The sequence below is a fragment of the Bufo gargarizans genome, chromosome 5 (genome assembly GCF_014858855.1).
Source record: "Bufo gargarizans isolate SCDJY-AF-19 chromosome 5, ASM1485885v1, whole genome shotgun sequence".
In the NCBI taxonomy this organism is placed as follows: Eukaryota; Metazoa; Chordata; class Amphibia; order Anura; family Bufonidae; genus Bufo; species Bufo gargarizans.
In genome coordinates this window covers 46,793,379-46,809,315 of record NC_058084.1, presented here as the reverse complement: position 1 = coordinate 46,809,315, position 15,937 = coordinate 46,793,379, and the positions used below count along the sequence as shown (strand labels likewise).

Sequence of the window (15,937 nt, the reverse complement as noted above, 5' to 3'; positions counted from 1 at the left end):
TAAAACGTACGGCTGAAAAAAAAAAATTAACAGGACCCTTTATTGTGAAACGTAAAGGTGTGAACGCTAACGTGTCCTTCTGATTTCTGTCAAGTGAGGAACTAGAGAAAACTATGGGGGAGATTTATCAAGCTGATGTAAAGGAAAACTGATTCCGATGCCCATAGCAACCAATCAGATTCCTCTTTTCATTTTCTAAAGGAGCTCTAATAAATGAAAGGTGGAATCTGGTGGCTATGGGCAGCTAAACCAGTTTTCCTGTACATCAGTTTTGATAAATCTAATCCTTGTTGATATGGATGTTTATCTGGATCCACATAATTTCTCCATATTATTACAAAGCTGTCTGCCTGTAGCCACCACTAGGGGGAGCTCAGTGAATAGGAAGTAATATAACTACAATGGAAGCTGTAATAATCTCTGCATTGAGCGCCCCCTTGTGGTGGTTAAATAAAAATGCAATGTTTTAACATGGGTAAGAAAAGAACAAGTTCTTTGAGGGGCTCCTCCTCCCCCTGGGCCCCATAGTTGTCATGTGGTCTGCCTCTGTTGCAGGTACGCTACTGTCTGTGCTGATTATAGGGGTTTTCTTGGAATTAAATATTGATCACCAATCCTAAAGATAGATCATCAATACCAGATCCGTTGGGGTCCGACTCCCTGAACCACCATTGTTTAGTTATTTGAAGGGGCTGCACTGTTCGGACAGGGGCTGCAGTCATAGTACCTAGTATAGTACCTAGTATAGTACAGTACCACTTGAATGGGACTGAGCTGCAGAAAGGCAATTTGCCTTATGAACCCCCACTGCCCCCAGTAATCTCGCTGTAATGCCCACAGTGATGCCCCCCCATCTGCACTCACTGGTAACAGGGCAAGAACTGTCTTTGTACTTCATGCCGGGCCCCTGTCAAAGCGCTCACCACAGCACCGTCACATCCGCTCATTCCGGCATCTGTCAGGCCCCAGTGCTGCCCTACTAGTAGTATTCACTAATGACGTGGGTGAGCGGAACCTGACAGATGTTAGTGATACTCCGCCCAACCACTTCATTAGTGATTAGAGAGTACTACTAGGGCAGTGCTAGAGCCTGATAGATGCCGGACCGACCACAATTGATACTGCTTTGGTGAGAGCTCTGACGCATGAAGAACAATCACAGTTCTGGGCCCCATTACCAATGAGCACAGGCATGAACATAGCCCCCAGCCCAGCCAGTCATCCCCTGACGACAGTACTGCCAGTACTACCCTGATGGCGGCCCCAAATGTTTGACCTTGCGACGCCCCTGGAGTGAGGAGATGCAGTGGCCTCCCCCAGGAACAGTGGGCCCATGCACTTTCCCGAGTATGCCGGGTGCCGACACAGACCCTCTCGGACCCCGACCGATCAGATAACGATCCTATCCTGAGAATATGTCATCAATATTTATTTCATAAGATATCTTTACAAGGGTTAGAGCTCTGTCCTGATTCAGAGCTATGACTCTCCAGCTTTTTTTTCCCCACAGCCATAGCCACAGTACCACATTACAGCTTTGAAGCACCCACAGAAGTGTATGCAGGCTCATACAGGTATCTTCTGTCATATTCTATATGAACTGTGTCATGTTGAATCAGATTCCATATTACATATTAATATGATGCCATATGCTGGCACTGTACAGCAGCGTGTGGAGTGTCTAGGCCTCCGTCCTGCAGAGGGTGGAGTGTCTAGGTCTCCGTACTGCAGCAGAGGGTGGAGTGTCTAGGTCTCTGTATTGCAGCAGAGGGTGGAGTGTCTAGGTCTCTGTATTGCAGCAGAGGGTGGAGTGTCTAGTTCTCTGTATTGCAGCAGAGGGTGGAGTGTCTAGTTCTCCGTACTGCAGCAGAGGGTGGAGTGTCTAGGTCTCTGTATTGCAGCAGAGGGTGGAGTGTCTAGGTCTCTGTATTGCAGCAGAGGGTGGAGTGTCTAGGTCTCCGTACTGCAGCAGAGGGTGGAGTGTCTAGGTCTCTGTATTGCAGCAGAGGGTGGAGTGTCTAGGTCTCTGTATTGCAGCAGAGGGTGGAGTGTCTAGGTCTCTGTATTGCAGCAGAGGGTGGAGTGTCTAGGTCTCTGTATTGCAGCAGAGGGTGGAGTGTCTAGGTCTCTGTATTGCAGCAGAGGGTTGAGTGTCTAGGTCTCTGTATTGCAGCAGAGGGTGGAGTGTCTAGGTCTCTGTATTGCAGCAGAGGGTGGAGTGTCTAGGTCTCTGTATTGCAGCAGAGGGTGGAGTGTCTAGGTCTCTGTATTGCAGCAGAGGGTGGAGTGTCTAGTTCTCTGTATTGCAGCAGAGGGTGGAGTGTCTAGGTCTCTGTATTGCAGCAGAGGGTGGAGTGTCTAGGTCTCTGTATTGCAGCAGAGGGTGGAGTGTCTAGGTCTCTGTATTGCAGCAGAGGGTGGAGTGTCTAGTTCTCTGTATTGCAGCAGAGGGTGGAGTGTCTAGGTCTCTGTATTGCAGCAGAGGGTGGAGTGTCTAGGTCTCTGTATTGCAGCAGAGGGTGGAGTGTCTAGGTCTCTGTATTGCAGCAGAGGGTGGAGTGTCTAGGTCTCTGTATTGCAGCAGAGGGTGGAGTGTCTAGGTCTCTGTATTGCAGCAGAGGGTGGAGTGTCTAGGTCTCTGTATTGCAGCAGAGGGTGGAGTGTCTAGGTCTCTGTATTGCAGCAGAGGGTGGAGTGTCTAGGTCTCTGTATTGCAGCAGAGGGTGGAGTGTCTAGTTCTCTGTATTGCAGCAGAGGGTGGAGTGTCTAGGTCTCTGTATTGCAGCAGAGGGTGGAGTGTCTAGGTCTCTGTATTGCAGCAGAGGGTGGAGTGTCTAGGTCTCTGTACTGCAGCACGTGGAGTGTCTAGGTCTCTGTATTGCAGCACATGGAGTGTCTAGGTCTCTGTATTGCAGCACATGGAGTGTCTAGGTCTCTGTATTGCAGCACATGGAGTGTGTTGGGGGCGGCGGGCATTCAGTCTGCATCCAGTAGTGCTGGATCCAGTGAATGCCGGCAGGCTGTTCTCTGCTGGAACAGCCTGCCAGAATCACTAACGCAGTTGTGAAAGTAGCCTAATACAGCGCCACATACCTCTTACATCCAGTGATGTCTCCTTTGATGTAGATGTTCTCTTTCTTAATTTTCTCCATTCAGACCAGACCATGATGATTTCTTTCAGCCATCTCTTCTCTCTGCAGAGTTTGACAGACATCTTAGTTTCCTATTTTTCCATCATCCTCCCACCTTCTCAACATCCCATCATGCACCCCCAAACTATACTGCAGAAACAGATTAACCCCCTCAAAATACTAGTTACACACAGATAGTGCTCCTTAAATAATAATTGGAAAACAATGCTTTAAAAAAAAATAGAACTGCACCCATCAAATATTGTCCCTGACACTAATAGTGTAACCATAATGTCCCCCTAAAATAACTGTGCTAAGCTAATACTGTGCAAGGGTGCCCCCACAGTAATAGTGCTCCCCAAAATCTCAACAATAGTAATAATTCTGTGCCAGAGTGCACTTAGTAGTAATAGTGCTCCTACAGTGCCCCCAACAGTAATTGTGTCCCAGAAGTACGGTAATAATGCTCCCATAGTCCCCCAGTTGTAATAAAGCCCACCATAATGCCCCTGGTAGTAATAATTCTCTGTATAATGTGTGACAGTAGAAAAACGCCCCCCTTATAATGTGCGCCAGTACCGTTGTGTGGCAGTAAAAAAATAAATACCTCCTCTTAGTGCCCCCAGTAGAGCCAATGTCCCCAGAATGCTCTCGTGTTCCAATGACCTGTACTGTGTGCCACTAGAAAAAACACTTAGTGCCCCAGTTGAGCCTAGGTGCCCATAGTGCCCCAATAATTTGTGCCAGTATAAAATACTCCTATATAGTGCCCACAGAAAATGCCCCGTAGTGCTCCTCCCTCGTCCCCATAGTGTCCGCTATAATGTGTCTGTATAAAATGTACCTATAGACTGCCCCACATAGATGCCCCTATTATGCTCCTCTCCCCCCTTCGCCATAGTGGCACCAAAATAGGTGCCAGTATTAAATGCCCCTATATAATGCCTCAATAGTGCTCTTGTCTCCCACTTCTCCATAGTGACCCCCCATAATGAGTGCCAGTAAATAGGGCCCCCAGGAAATGCCCCCATAGTGCTCCTTTACCCCCCACTTCTCCATAGAGCCCGCCATAATAAGTGTCAGTATATAGGGCCCCAAGTAGATGCCCCTATAGTGCTCCTCCCCCCCCCCACTTATCCATAGAGCCCCCCAATAATACGTTTTAGTACATAGGGCCCCCAGTAAATGCCCCATAGTGCTTCTTCCCCTCTTCTCCATAGTGCCCCATAATGTGGCAGTATATAGGGCCCCCATAGTGCCCCCTATAATGTGCCAGTATATAGGGCCCCCATAGTGCCCCCTATAATGTGCCAGTATTCAGGGCCCCCATAGTGCTTCCCCTCTTCTCCATAGTGCCCCCCATATTTTGGCAGTATATAGGGCCCTCATAGTGCTTCCCCTCTTCTCCATAGTGCCCCCCCATATTTTGCCAGTATATAGGGCCCCCATAGTGCTTCCCCAATTTTCCATAGTGCCCCCTATATTTTGGCAGTATATAGGGCCCCCATAGTGTTTGCCCCTATTCTCCATAGTGCCCCCCATATTTTTCCAGTATATAGGGCCCCCATAGTGCTTCCCCCTCTTTTACATAGTGCCCCCTATATTGTGGCAGTATATAGGGCCCCCATAGTGCTTCCCCCTATTCTCCATAGGGCCCCCCATATTTTGGCAGTATATAGGACCCCAGGGGAGGGCTGGCAGCAGGGGCGTCGCTAGGTTAAAACATTCGAGGCCTGAGCCCCGGATGTTTTGTCCCATGCCCCGAATGTACTGCCTGCCTGCCAGATACAACTGTATTGCAGTACACAAAACGGCAGTTCAATTAAATCTAATACACTGGGAAGAGATGAAGGACATCTGGTGACATCACAGGTCATGTGATCAGCAAAACAGGCTGTGATAGGATGACGTGGATGATGTCACCATGTGACCAGTGTAGGATTGGACCGGAGTGAAGAGGAGAAGGAGCCTAATGGTGATGTCTGTACCTGAGGAGAGGTAAGTGAAGGGAGAGGCAGAGCAATGCTGGGAGTTGTAGTTATTTAACTGGGATGTATGTTAGGGCTGAAGGGAGGGATGTTATTAACATGGAACTGTGTGCTAGAGGTGGCTGGGGGAGGGAGTGATGTTATTTACATGGGATGTTTATGTACATGGGACTTAATGTTTAGGCTACGCTCACACTTGCGTTTGGGTTGCGTTTCAAGGCTCTCACAAGCAGCCCCAAATGCATCAGTTTAACCCCAATGCATTCTGAATGGATGCTGACCTATTCAGAATGCATTCGTTTGGCTCCGTACGGCCCCCCGTTCCATTTTGGAGGCAGACCCCAAAATGCTGCACGCAGCGTTTTTGTGTCCGCATGGCCTTGCGGAGTCAAACGGATTCGTCCTGACTTACAATGTAAGTCAATAGGGACGGATCCCTTTGCATTGACACAAAATGGTGCAATTTTAAACTGATCCGTCCTCCATTGACTTTCAATGTAAGTCAGGACGGATCCGTATTGGGACTTAGAAATTCAAATCTAATACAAATCGGTCCTGAACGGATGCATTCATTTGTATTATATCGGTGCGGATCCGTCCTGTACAAGTACAGGACAGATCCGCACGAACGCAAGTGTGAAAGTAGCCTTAGGGGGTGATGTTTACATGGGATTGTGCGTTGGAGGCGGCTGGGGAGGAGGTGATGTTATTTACATGGGACTGTATGGTGGAGGGAGGATTATAACTGCAGGGGGCACTGCAGATCCAGGGGACATTATAGGCGGTCTTATTACTACTGGGGGCTCTATAGGATGGACTTATAGATCCATCTTATTTCTACTAAGCGCACTATGGGGGCCTTATTACTACTGAAGGGTCTGTAGAGAGCTTTATTACCACTGGGGGAACAATAGGGGGCCTTATTTCTACTGGGGACTCTGTGAGGGTATTATTATTATGGGAGGGCTCTTCTAATAATGGGGGCATTGTTGAGGAGCATTATAACGGTTGGGGCAGTGTTACTAATGAGGGCATTCTAGAAGGGAATTACTATTGGTGGGACTATGAGGAGCACTATTACTATGGGGGGCAGTAATGTTTCTTCAGGATAGTATTTGGGGGTATTGGGGGGGCAGGGGCGTAACTAAAGGCTCATGGGCCCTAGTGCAAGAGTTCAGCTTGAGCCCCCCTTCCCTCAGTGCTTTGTGTGTCTTCAAATGCAGCACAAGTGTCTTTGGGCCCCTTCATGCTCCTGGGCCCGGTAGCGACTGCTACCTCTGCACCCCCTATAGCTATACCCCGGGGGGGGGGGGGGGGGGGGGGCACAGCAAGCAGCAGGATAACACTGTGGGGATAATGATAGAATGTGAGGAAGCTAAGATGTCTGTGTGTCACACTCTGCAGAGACGAGGCGACTGAGAGAAGTTGTCCAGACCGAGTGGAGAAGATATTGAGAGAGAAGATCTACAGAGAAGATGACAGAGAGGAGACGTCACCTGGAGGCCCTGGATGTGACAGATAAGTGCTGCTGTATAGCAAGTACAGCAAAGTGCGGGGGGGCAACATATATTTATTGGGGGTGGTTCCCCAGATCTTTTGAGACCCTAGCAACACCCCTGGCTGGCATCTTTAGTCCTGGGGGACAAATCCAGTCAAGTGGCCCATTGCACCACCGAATCAGCTCACCATCCACGCCCACCTTTTCAATGTTTTATAACGGATATTGATGTTATGAAGCAAGACAAATATGATGCAATGTGGTTTAACATAATTTAATGGTAATAGCAAAAAAATATGTTTAACAAAAATAAAATCTACAGTTTCAACAAATGAACAATGTATGGACACAGTACACTTTTTCAAAAAATAAAGAAGCCAGAGAAATAAAATATTTATATAAAATGTTTAAACTAAATATTTGATCAAACGGTTAGCAAAGACCTTATCAAGGAAGAACTTTGACAAATAATTTCCAATACATCTGGAAACTGGACCTGTTGCAGAAGATCTCTCTCCACTGACATGAGCATTAGAGCATCAAGCAGTTGTTGTCCCATTGTGGCTTGCAGTCGGGTCTTGATGAGTTTTAGCCAACAGGTACTTATAGGTGATAGAAAGATTTTCATAAGCTGCAGAATAAAGGTTGTATTTTAACAACAACCTGTGACAGCAAAGAAAGCACTGCTTGCAAGAACCGCCCTTTGATTCCTTTTGTACCTCACCTAGTTTGTCAGTAGGTGGAATCCAGTCATTAATCTCCTCCTCCTCATCATCAAGAATTATTTCCACTTTCTGTGTCTCATCTTCAGAAATACATCCTGTAAGACTTGGAAATAAGTTAGCAAAACTTAATTCAGTTTTGAGAGAACATTCATTTACTTTGGTTAACTTAGAAATTCTCTCTAGTGCCCCTCCATCTAGCACTTTCGGATCTGTCCTAATTTTCTGAAAAGTGCGATGATCCAAGTAATGGGAATCAATGACCAATTGCTTATTTTCTGAAAATCTGTGTCATGCTTTGTATGATTTGGTCTGAGCACACTAGCTTGAAAACATTGCATTTCATCTTCAGGTTGTTCATCATGTGAAGATTCTCCATCCATGCGTTTTTTTTCTTGCCACTCTTCGAACTGGAAGCATAGTCTCGACTTCCAACGAGTTGACAGCATCACTTTCATCCATCAACTCATTTGTTTTTATTGCAAAGTGTTCAGTCTTTTGTTTAAGATTGTTGAAATCAATTTTTTTCAGTTGCTCAACTGCACGTTCAACCATTTGCCATGCTACCTTGAAGTCAAGGCCACTGGTTTGTAGATATTTTGAAACTGGCCCTATAACATCAAAAACCTGTAAAAATATGTTTGCTGTAAGGATAATCCTAAACTGACAAAGATTGTGAAAAAGGGACGAGGCCTCAGAAGTTGTTTTCGATTCAAACAAGTTACTCTGGGAAATTACATATAAAACTTCAAGGCTGTCTAAGTAAAGAGAATGTTTTCCACCCAAAATCCAGTTAAGGGCCTTTTTTTTTGCCCACCATCTTGTCTCTTCAATTTTTTGCAACCTTAAAAGTTTTTCCTGTCCATGTCTTCTATCCAGTTGGTCTTTCCAGATATTCATTCTTTTGTGGGAGTCTCCAATAAAGGTTGCCAAGCAATTTAGGAGACCCCAAATTATTTTTGCTTCCAATACTTGACAGCAATCTGAGACACACAGGTTAAGGATATGACTATAGCACAAAATATAAACCGCATCTGGCACTACCTTCGCAATCTGTGTACGTAGTCCCACATATGCACTCCTCATACTTGCTGCACCATCAAATGATTCACCGGCAATTTTTTGGAAATCTAATACAAGTACATCAAAGCAGGACATTAGAAGTTTGTGAAATCCTTTTCCTGTAGCATCTTTAACGGGGAGAATCGCCACAAGCCGTTCTTTAATGGCATCATCTTGCACATATCTTGAAAGTACTGTTGCTTAATCTACAATTCCAACATCTTGTGTGGAGTCAACCTGTATACTGAATGGTTTCTTTCCGATTTCAGACACAATGAAGTTTTCATGCTTCGAACTATTGCTGCAAATACTTTCTTTATTGTATTATTGGACAAAAATGTCACAAGATATCCACGTCCAGTTGAATGTTTTCCTGATGTTTTTCTGTCTTTCAATCACTGTTTCATTTTTTCACTGTCCTGAACACATTTATCAAGGTGATTTTTAAGAGGAATATCATACTGTGATAGAAGTAGGACAATTTCCAGAAAGTTCCCATGGTTTATTTTAATGATATTTACATTTTACAGCGATTCATTAGTGCCATGGGCATGAAACGGCAATCCCTGTTTTACGAGAAGTTTTACAATATTAAATATACAATTTAATACCTCAATATTTTGTAGCATCTCCTTTCTTCTGGAGACTTGAGCCTGATTTATTAATGTGTCAATGCTTCTATTCGTTTTCATGGTAAAATAAGCACTAACAGCATCACAATGACTTTTTGAAGATTCGTGCTTATTTGCTGCCTGATAGCAATGTCAAAAATTAGAACAACCAGTAGTGAATGAGGAAGAGGAATTAGAAAAGGCTATGCATATGCTGCAAAAAAATGCTTCTAACTTTCGATCCTTTATCTTACAACTCAGCCATGAACGCTTAATACGATCCCCATTGGACTTTTTGCGGTAATAAAAGTCTGCTTCTTGAAAAGGAATATCTGTGCATTCAGTCCTGGTTGGCTGAAAAGGGTGTTTTTCAACAAAATAATTTTTTTCTGTTATGGAACATGCAGGAGGAAGACATAAATCATTCATCAGAAATATATTTTAAACACTTTTCTGACATGTCTTCAGGTGTGATACATTCTAAGGCATCTTTTACACGACCGTATACGGAACCATTCATTCCAATGGTTCCGCAAAAAAATAACTGAATGTACTTTATATGCATTCCGTTTCCGCATTTCTGTTTTTCCGTTCCGTTGAAAGATAGAACACGTCCTATTATTGCCCGCAAATCACGTTCCGTTGCTCCATTCAAGTCAATGAGTCCACAAAAAAAACAGAACACATACATAAATGCATCCATATGTCCTCCGTATCCGTTCCGTTTTTGCGGAACCATCTATTGAAAATGTTATGTAATTACTGTATATTCCATATGGAAAAACGGAACAGAAACGGAAACACAACGGAAACAAAAAACGGAACAACGGATCCATGTAAAATGGACCGCAAAACACTGAAAAAGCCATACTGTCGTGTGCAGGAGGCCTAATTCAGGAAGGTCTTCAAAAACATCTGGGTCATTCATCTGCGCTTGCTTTCTGCATTCTGACACCAGCTCCTCCTCAATCACCTGTTCTTCTGCTTGTGGGCTCACCTCATCTTCGACGGACACAACTGGCATGCTTGAAGGAGCATTTGGGCCGGCAGAAACCTCATCAACAGGAATTCTTGGATGTATACCACCAGCCTAAAAAACATTTTTTTTGTCAACCTATTTAAATCTCCCCAAAAAAGTTCTAGATGTAACCAAAGAACCCCAGGAAATCCATGCATGGTAACAATAAGAATAAAAAAATGTCATTGAAACAAAGGATATAGAATTCATACTTACCTTACATGTAAGATTTTATGAGATTTCAAATAAGTAAATATATATCTTGAAAAAAAAGTAAAACTGATCACTATGGAAATTCAAGTATGCACACTCCTTGATAATCCATCATGAATCTTAACAAACGCAAAACTTCATCATGCACATGCAAACAGACTACCGTATATACTCAAGAAATTTTAGTTGTAAACTTCATTTTAAAACGCAGATCCACGGGTCCATGCTAGTTTAGATAGAATTTTGTTCACATTGAATGCGGGGCAATATCGAGTTACAGGTAGTGCTAGTGTACTTAGCTGTACGTTGACCCAGATACCCGGGTAGACACACGGACAACAGCAGGCTGATTTAGAATACAGTGCAGCTATTGCAAAAGACTGCCACCTATCAGTACCCTTTCCACGTCACTGTTGCAGCGGTGGCTGCAGTGAGCCACAAGCAGGACCTCTAGCTGGCGAGATAACGCTAACTGAATGTGCCTGCCGCATTCAGGCATGGTCATCTAATAGCTTTGGAGCTGGGCGTGTGAGATGCAGAGAAGTAGGTACCATAACTGTTTGATTGTTCCAGGATCTTTGCCTAGGTAAAATCTGACAAAATAATAAAAATCATAGGATTTCATAGCCCCAAGTTTACCCTCGACTTATCCACGAGTAATAGCATATTTTCACAATTGTTGGTAAAAAAAAACTGCACTCGACTTATAGACGAGATCAACTTATAGACGAGTATATACAGTAGATATATTCTTGTTATCAAAGAGTGAATATACATTTCTGTGACATAAAATGTAAGAACCAGCCTTAACTTTTGAACTTTTAACATACCACTGAAAAAGATAGTTTAATTTGCATAGGATCCATTCCTGCTAACTCAAGTTCTTTGGAACGTTTTCCTCGTATTTTCTAAGCACCACGTTTCTCTTTAAAATGTTGTTTTACTCTCCATATTTATTAATATGAAACCAACTGTAAGAAAATTTTGACTAAAACCTTCAGAATCACAGGTGCATATCCATGAAGCAAACATAATTACAAAAAAACAAAATGGCTGCACACCATTATATATACACAAACAATAGAGCTAAGAAATGGGGGTCATTCTAGATAAAAGTGGTACAATACCGACTATAAATGAGTATACATGAATAATAGAAGCTCTTAGCGCACATACAGTACAGACCAAATGTTTGGACACACCTTCTCATTCAAAGAGTTTTCTATATTTTCTATGACTATGAAAATTGTAGATTCGCACTGAAGGCATCAAAACTATGAATTAACACATGTGGAATTATATACAGAACAAAAAAGTGTGAAACAACTGAAAATATGTCATATTCTGGATTCTTCATTGATTACTGCTTTGCACACTCTTGGCATTCTTTTGATGAGCTTCAATAGGTAGTCACCTGAAATGGTTTTCACTTCACAGGTGTGCCCTGTCAGGTTTAATAAGTGGGATTTCTTGCCTTATAAATGGGTTTGGGACCATCAGTTGCGTTGTGGAGAAGTCAGGTGGATACACAGCTGATAGTCCTACTAAATAGACTGTTAGAATTTGTATTATGGCAAGAAAAAAGCTGCTAAGTAAACGAGTGGCCATTATTACTTTAAGAAATGAAGGTCAGTCCGAAAAATTGGGAAAACTTTGAAAGCGTCCCCAAGTGCAGTCACAAAAACCATCAAGCGCTACAAAGAAACTGGCTCACATGCAGACCGCCCCAGGAAAGGAAGACCAAGAGTCACCTCTGCTGAGGAGGATAAGTTCATCCGAGTCACCAGCCTCAGAAATCGCAGGTTAACAGCAGCTCAGATTAGAGACCAGGTCAATGCCACACAGAGTTCTAGCAGCAGACATATCTCTAGAACAACTGTTAAGAGGAGACTGTGTGAATCAGGCCTTCATGGTAGAATATCTGCTAGGAAACCACTGCTAAGGACAGGCAACAAGCAGAAGAGACTTGTTTGGGCTAAAGAACACAAGGAATGGACATTAGACCAGTGGAAATCTGTGCTTTGGCCTGATGAGTCAAAATTTGAGATCTTTGGTTCCAACCACCGTGTCTTTGTGCGACGCAGAAAAGGTGAACGGATGGACTCTTCATGCCTGGTTCCCACCGTGAAGCATGGAGGAGATGGTGTGGGGGTGCTTTGCTGGTGACACTGTTGGGGATTTATTCAAAATTGAAGGCATACTGAACCATCATGGCTACCACAGCATCTTGCAGCGGCATGCTATTCCATCTGGTTTGCGTTTAGTTGGACCATCATTTATTTTTCAACAGGACAATGACCCCAAACACACCTCCAGGCTGTGTAAGGGCTATTTGACCATGAAGGAGAGTGATGGGGTGCTGCGCCAGATGACCTGGCCTCCACAGTCACTGGACCTGAACCCAATCGAGATGGTTTGGGGTGAGCTGGACCGCAGAGTGAAGGCAAAAGGGCCAACAAGTGCTAAGCATCTCTGGGAACTCCTTCAAGACTGTTGGAAGACCATTTCAGGTGACTACCTCTTGAAGCTCATCAAGAGAATGCCAAGAGTGTGCAAATTAGTAATCAAAGCAAAAGGTGGCTACTTTGAAGAACCTAGAATATGACATATTTTCAGTTGTTTCACACTTTTTTGTTATGTATATAATTCCACATGTGTTAATTCATAGTTTTGATGCCTTCAGTGTGAATCTACAATTTTCATAGTCCTGAAAATAAAGAAAACTCTTTGAATGAGAAGGTGTGTCCAAACTTTTGGTCTGTACTGTACGTGTCGGGCCCATCTACCAGGCGTCGAGGTGGCTTCCGCAGATGGGTCCCTATCACTAAAGAAACTGCCTCACTTTGGACTTATTTAAGCCTACAATATTCAGGGCAGTGTAGGAACCAGCTACAAACACACTCTGCTTATCTACCTGGGACTACTGAGCAGAGTATGTTTGTAGCTGGTTCCTACACTGCCTTGAATATTGTAGGCTTAAATAAGTCCAAAGTGAGGCCGTTTCTTTAGTGATAGAGACCCATCTGCGGAAGCCACCTTGACGCCTGGTAGATGGGCCTGACACGTATGTGCACTAAGAGCTTCCATTATTTGTGTATACTCATTTATAGTCGGTATTGTACCACTTTTATCTAGAATGACCTCCATTTCGTAGCTCTATTGTTTGTATATATAATGGTATGCAGCCATTAGTTTTTTTGTCATTATGAAACCAACTGTAACATTTATTGAATGCCAAAATATGACAATGAGTTACATAAAACCAGCAAACATTTACTAATGTAGTGATTTAACTTTGGCCCCCTGGATCCTGCCTTCCCACACCCTAGCATTCAATCACGCCCTCCACCACAACGGAATGTGCAGTTTGTGAGTGTATTACAGATGGCCTCATCAATACAATGCACAGGAATGGCCCTTTTTTTCAGAAAAAAAGGCAGTATTTACATTACTGCCAAGGACCACCTCTAGTGGCCACTCATCAGACGGCCACTAGAGGTGCTTCCTAGTCTAGTGTTGCACAACATGCAACACTGGCATTCACGCTAAACAGTCCCCATAGAAATTCATTGATTCAAAGCATCTCTATGGTGCCACGCATGAACAATAGCCTCCCAAAGCTTCCCTATGGGAAATTAGTGGGCTGGCTACGATATGCTCACACACTGCACATTCCTGTGCATCGTATTGATGAGGTGATCTGTAATACACTCACAAACTGCACATTATGTAGTGGTGGAGGGCGTGATTGAATGCTAGGGTGTGGGAAGGCGGGATCCAGGGGGCCAAAGTTAAATCACTACATTAGTAAATGTTTGCTGGTTTTATGTAACTCATTGTCATATTTTTAAAGACAGTGTTTACATTAAAAAGCTTGCAGAGACATGCTATAGACACCAGAACTACTACGTTTAGCTGTTGTGGTTCTGGTGACTATAGTGTTCCTTAATATAGAGGGGAAAAAAGAATCAGCAGAAAAATATCAAATAAAATGGCTGTATAATTATTCTAAAAATTAAAAAAGCACAGCTTCTGACACAAATATATAGTATTTTGCAGATTACTTATTTTTTTACAATGTGCAGATAGTACTGTACTACTAACCCCTCTATCCACCCCTACCTCCCCCTTCTCCAACCATCCAGCACCATTACTCACACAAGTAAATTTGTAAACAAGTAAATACTTACAGTTCTGAAGACTCTAGCAGGCTCAAGATCAGTGCTCTGGGCAGCTGGGCTCAGGGCTGGAAGCAGGCACCGCTCTGCAGTTCAGGAAGGAGACCAGGACTCACTCTAGCTTGGCAGTGCCTCCGTGTGACGTCACGGCACGCAGAGTATGCAAAGGGCAGGGGATATCGGGAGGAGGAGCAAGCAAGTACCGTATTTTTCGCCTTATAAGACGCAATAGCCCATAAGATGCACCTAGGTTTTAGAGAAATAAGAAAAAAAATATTTTTAATTATTCCTCGGGTCAGACCACCAATCAGACCCCCAATGTTAATCAGACCTCAGCTAACAGCCCCAATAAGATCCCCAATGTTATTAAGACCCCCAATAAGACCTCAGATCAGACCCCAATTAGACCTCAGATTAGAGCCCCATGCCTCTCATCATTCCCTAGTAGCCTCATATCAGCCTCTCATCAGCCCCCAGCAGCCTCTCATCAGCCCCCAGCAGCCTCTCTTCAGCCCCCATAAACCTCTACATCAGCCCCCAGTGCCTCTCACCATAATAAATGTAAATAAATATACAACCTCATAAATATACAGTAAAAAAAAAACCACTTACCTTTCCTGCTCCTGAATGCCGCTGCTTCTCTTCTCCAACGTGATCTGCATCCTCCTGCTGTTGGCTGTGCTGTGAAGGCTGCTCACAGTGTGACGTCACAGAGCGCCTTACGCCTGTGCGCAGCCCTGCACAGCCAACAGCTGAGGACCAGGAAGTGGTGAGTACAAAGCCTTCACCGCTTCCTGTTCCTCCGATGCTAATTTATGAATGGCCAGCGGGGCTCAAGAGGCAGCTGCCTTGGGCTCCCCAGGAGCAACTGGACCCGGGGCAGATGCCCCTTTTGCCCCGCGTTAAAGACGGCCCTGCTTGGTGGTCCCCTGGAAGAACTGGACCGGGGCAGCTGCCAATTGTCCTGCGTTAAAGATGGCCTAGCGGCCATTTTTAGCATGCCTTAGGGCGGCCTGGGGGGAAATTGCCCCCCTGCCCCCCTTCCCAGCCCCTGTAGGACCCCATAGTGCTTCCCCTCATCTCCATAGTGCCCCCCATATTATGCCTGTATATAGGGCCCCCATAGTGCTTCCCCACTTCTCCATAGTGGCCCCCATAGTGCTTCCCCCTCTTCTCCATAGTGCCCACCCATATTTTGGCAGTATATAGGGCCCCCATAGTGCTTCCCTCTCTTCTCCAAAGTGCCCCCTATATGTTGGCAGTATATAGGGCCCCCATAGTGCTTCCCCTCTTCTCTATAGTGCCCCCCTATATTGTGGCAGTATATAGGGCCCCCATAGTGCTTCCCCTCTTCTCCATAGTACCCCTCCATATTGTGCCAGTATATAGGGCCCTCACCCCCCTTCTTGCCACAGTATACTATAAATAATAAAAACAATAAATACATATACTTATCTTATGCTGCTGTCAGCGATGCAGGCCTCTTCCGGTCTGTGTCACGCACTGTACGCCTCAG

At 44.4% G+C, this 15,937-nt stretch overlaps 1 pseudogene; it reads left to right on the top strand.

Moving 5' to 3' along the window:
• The window catches only part of LOC122939296, a 359,170-nt pseudogene that overhangs the window by 153,855 nt on the left and 189,378 nt on the right, over positions 1–15,937 (top strand).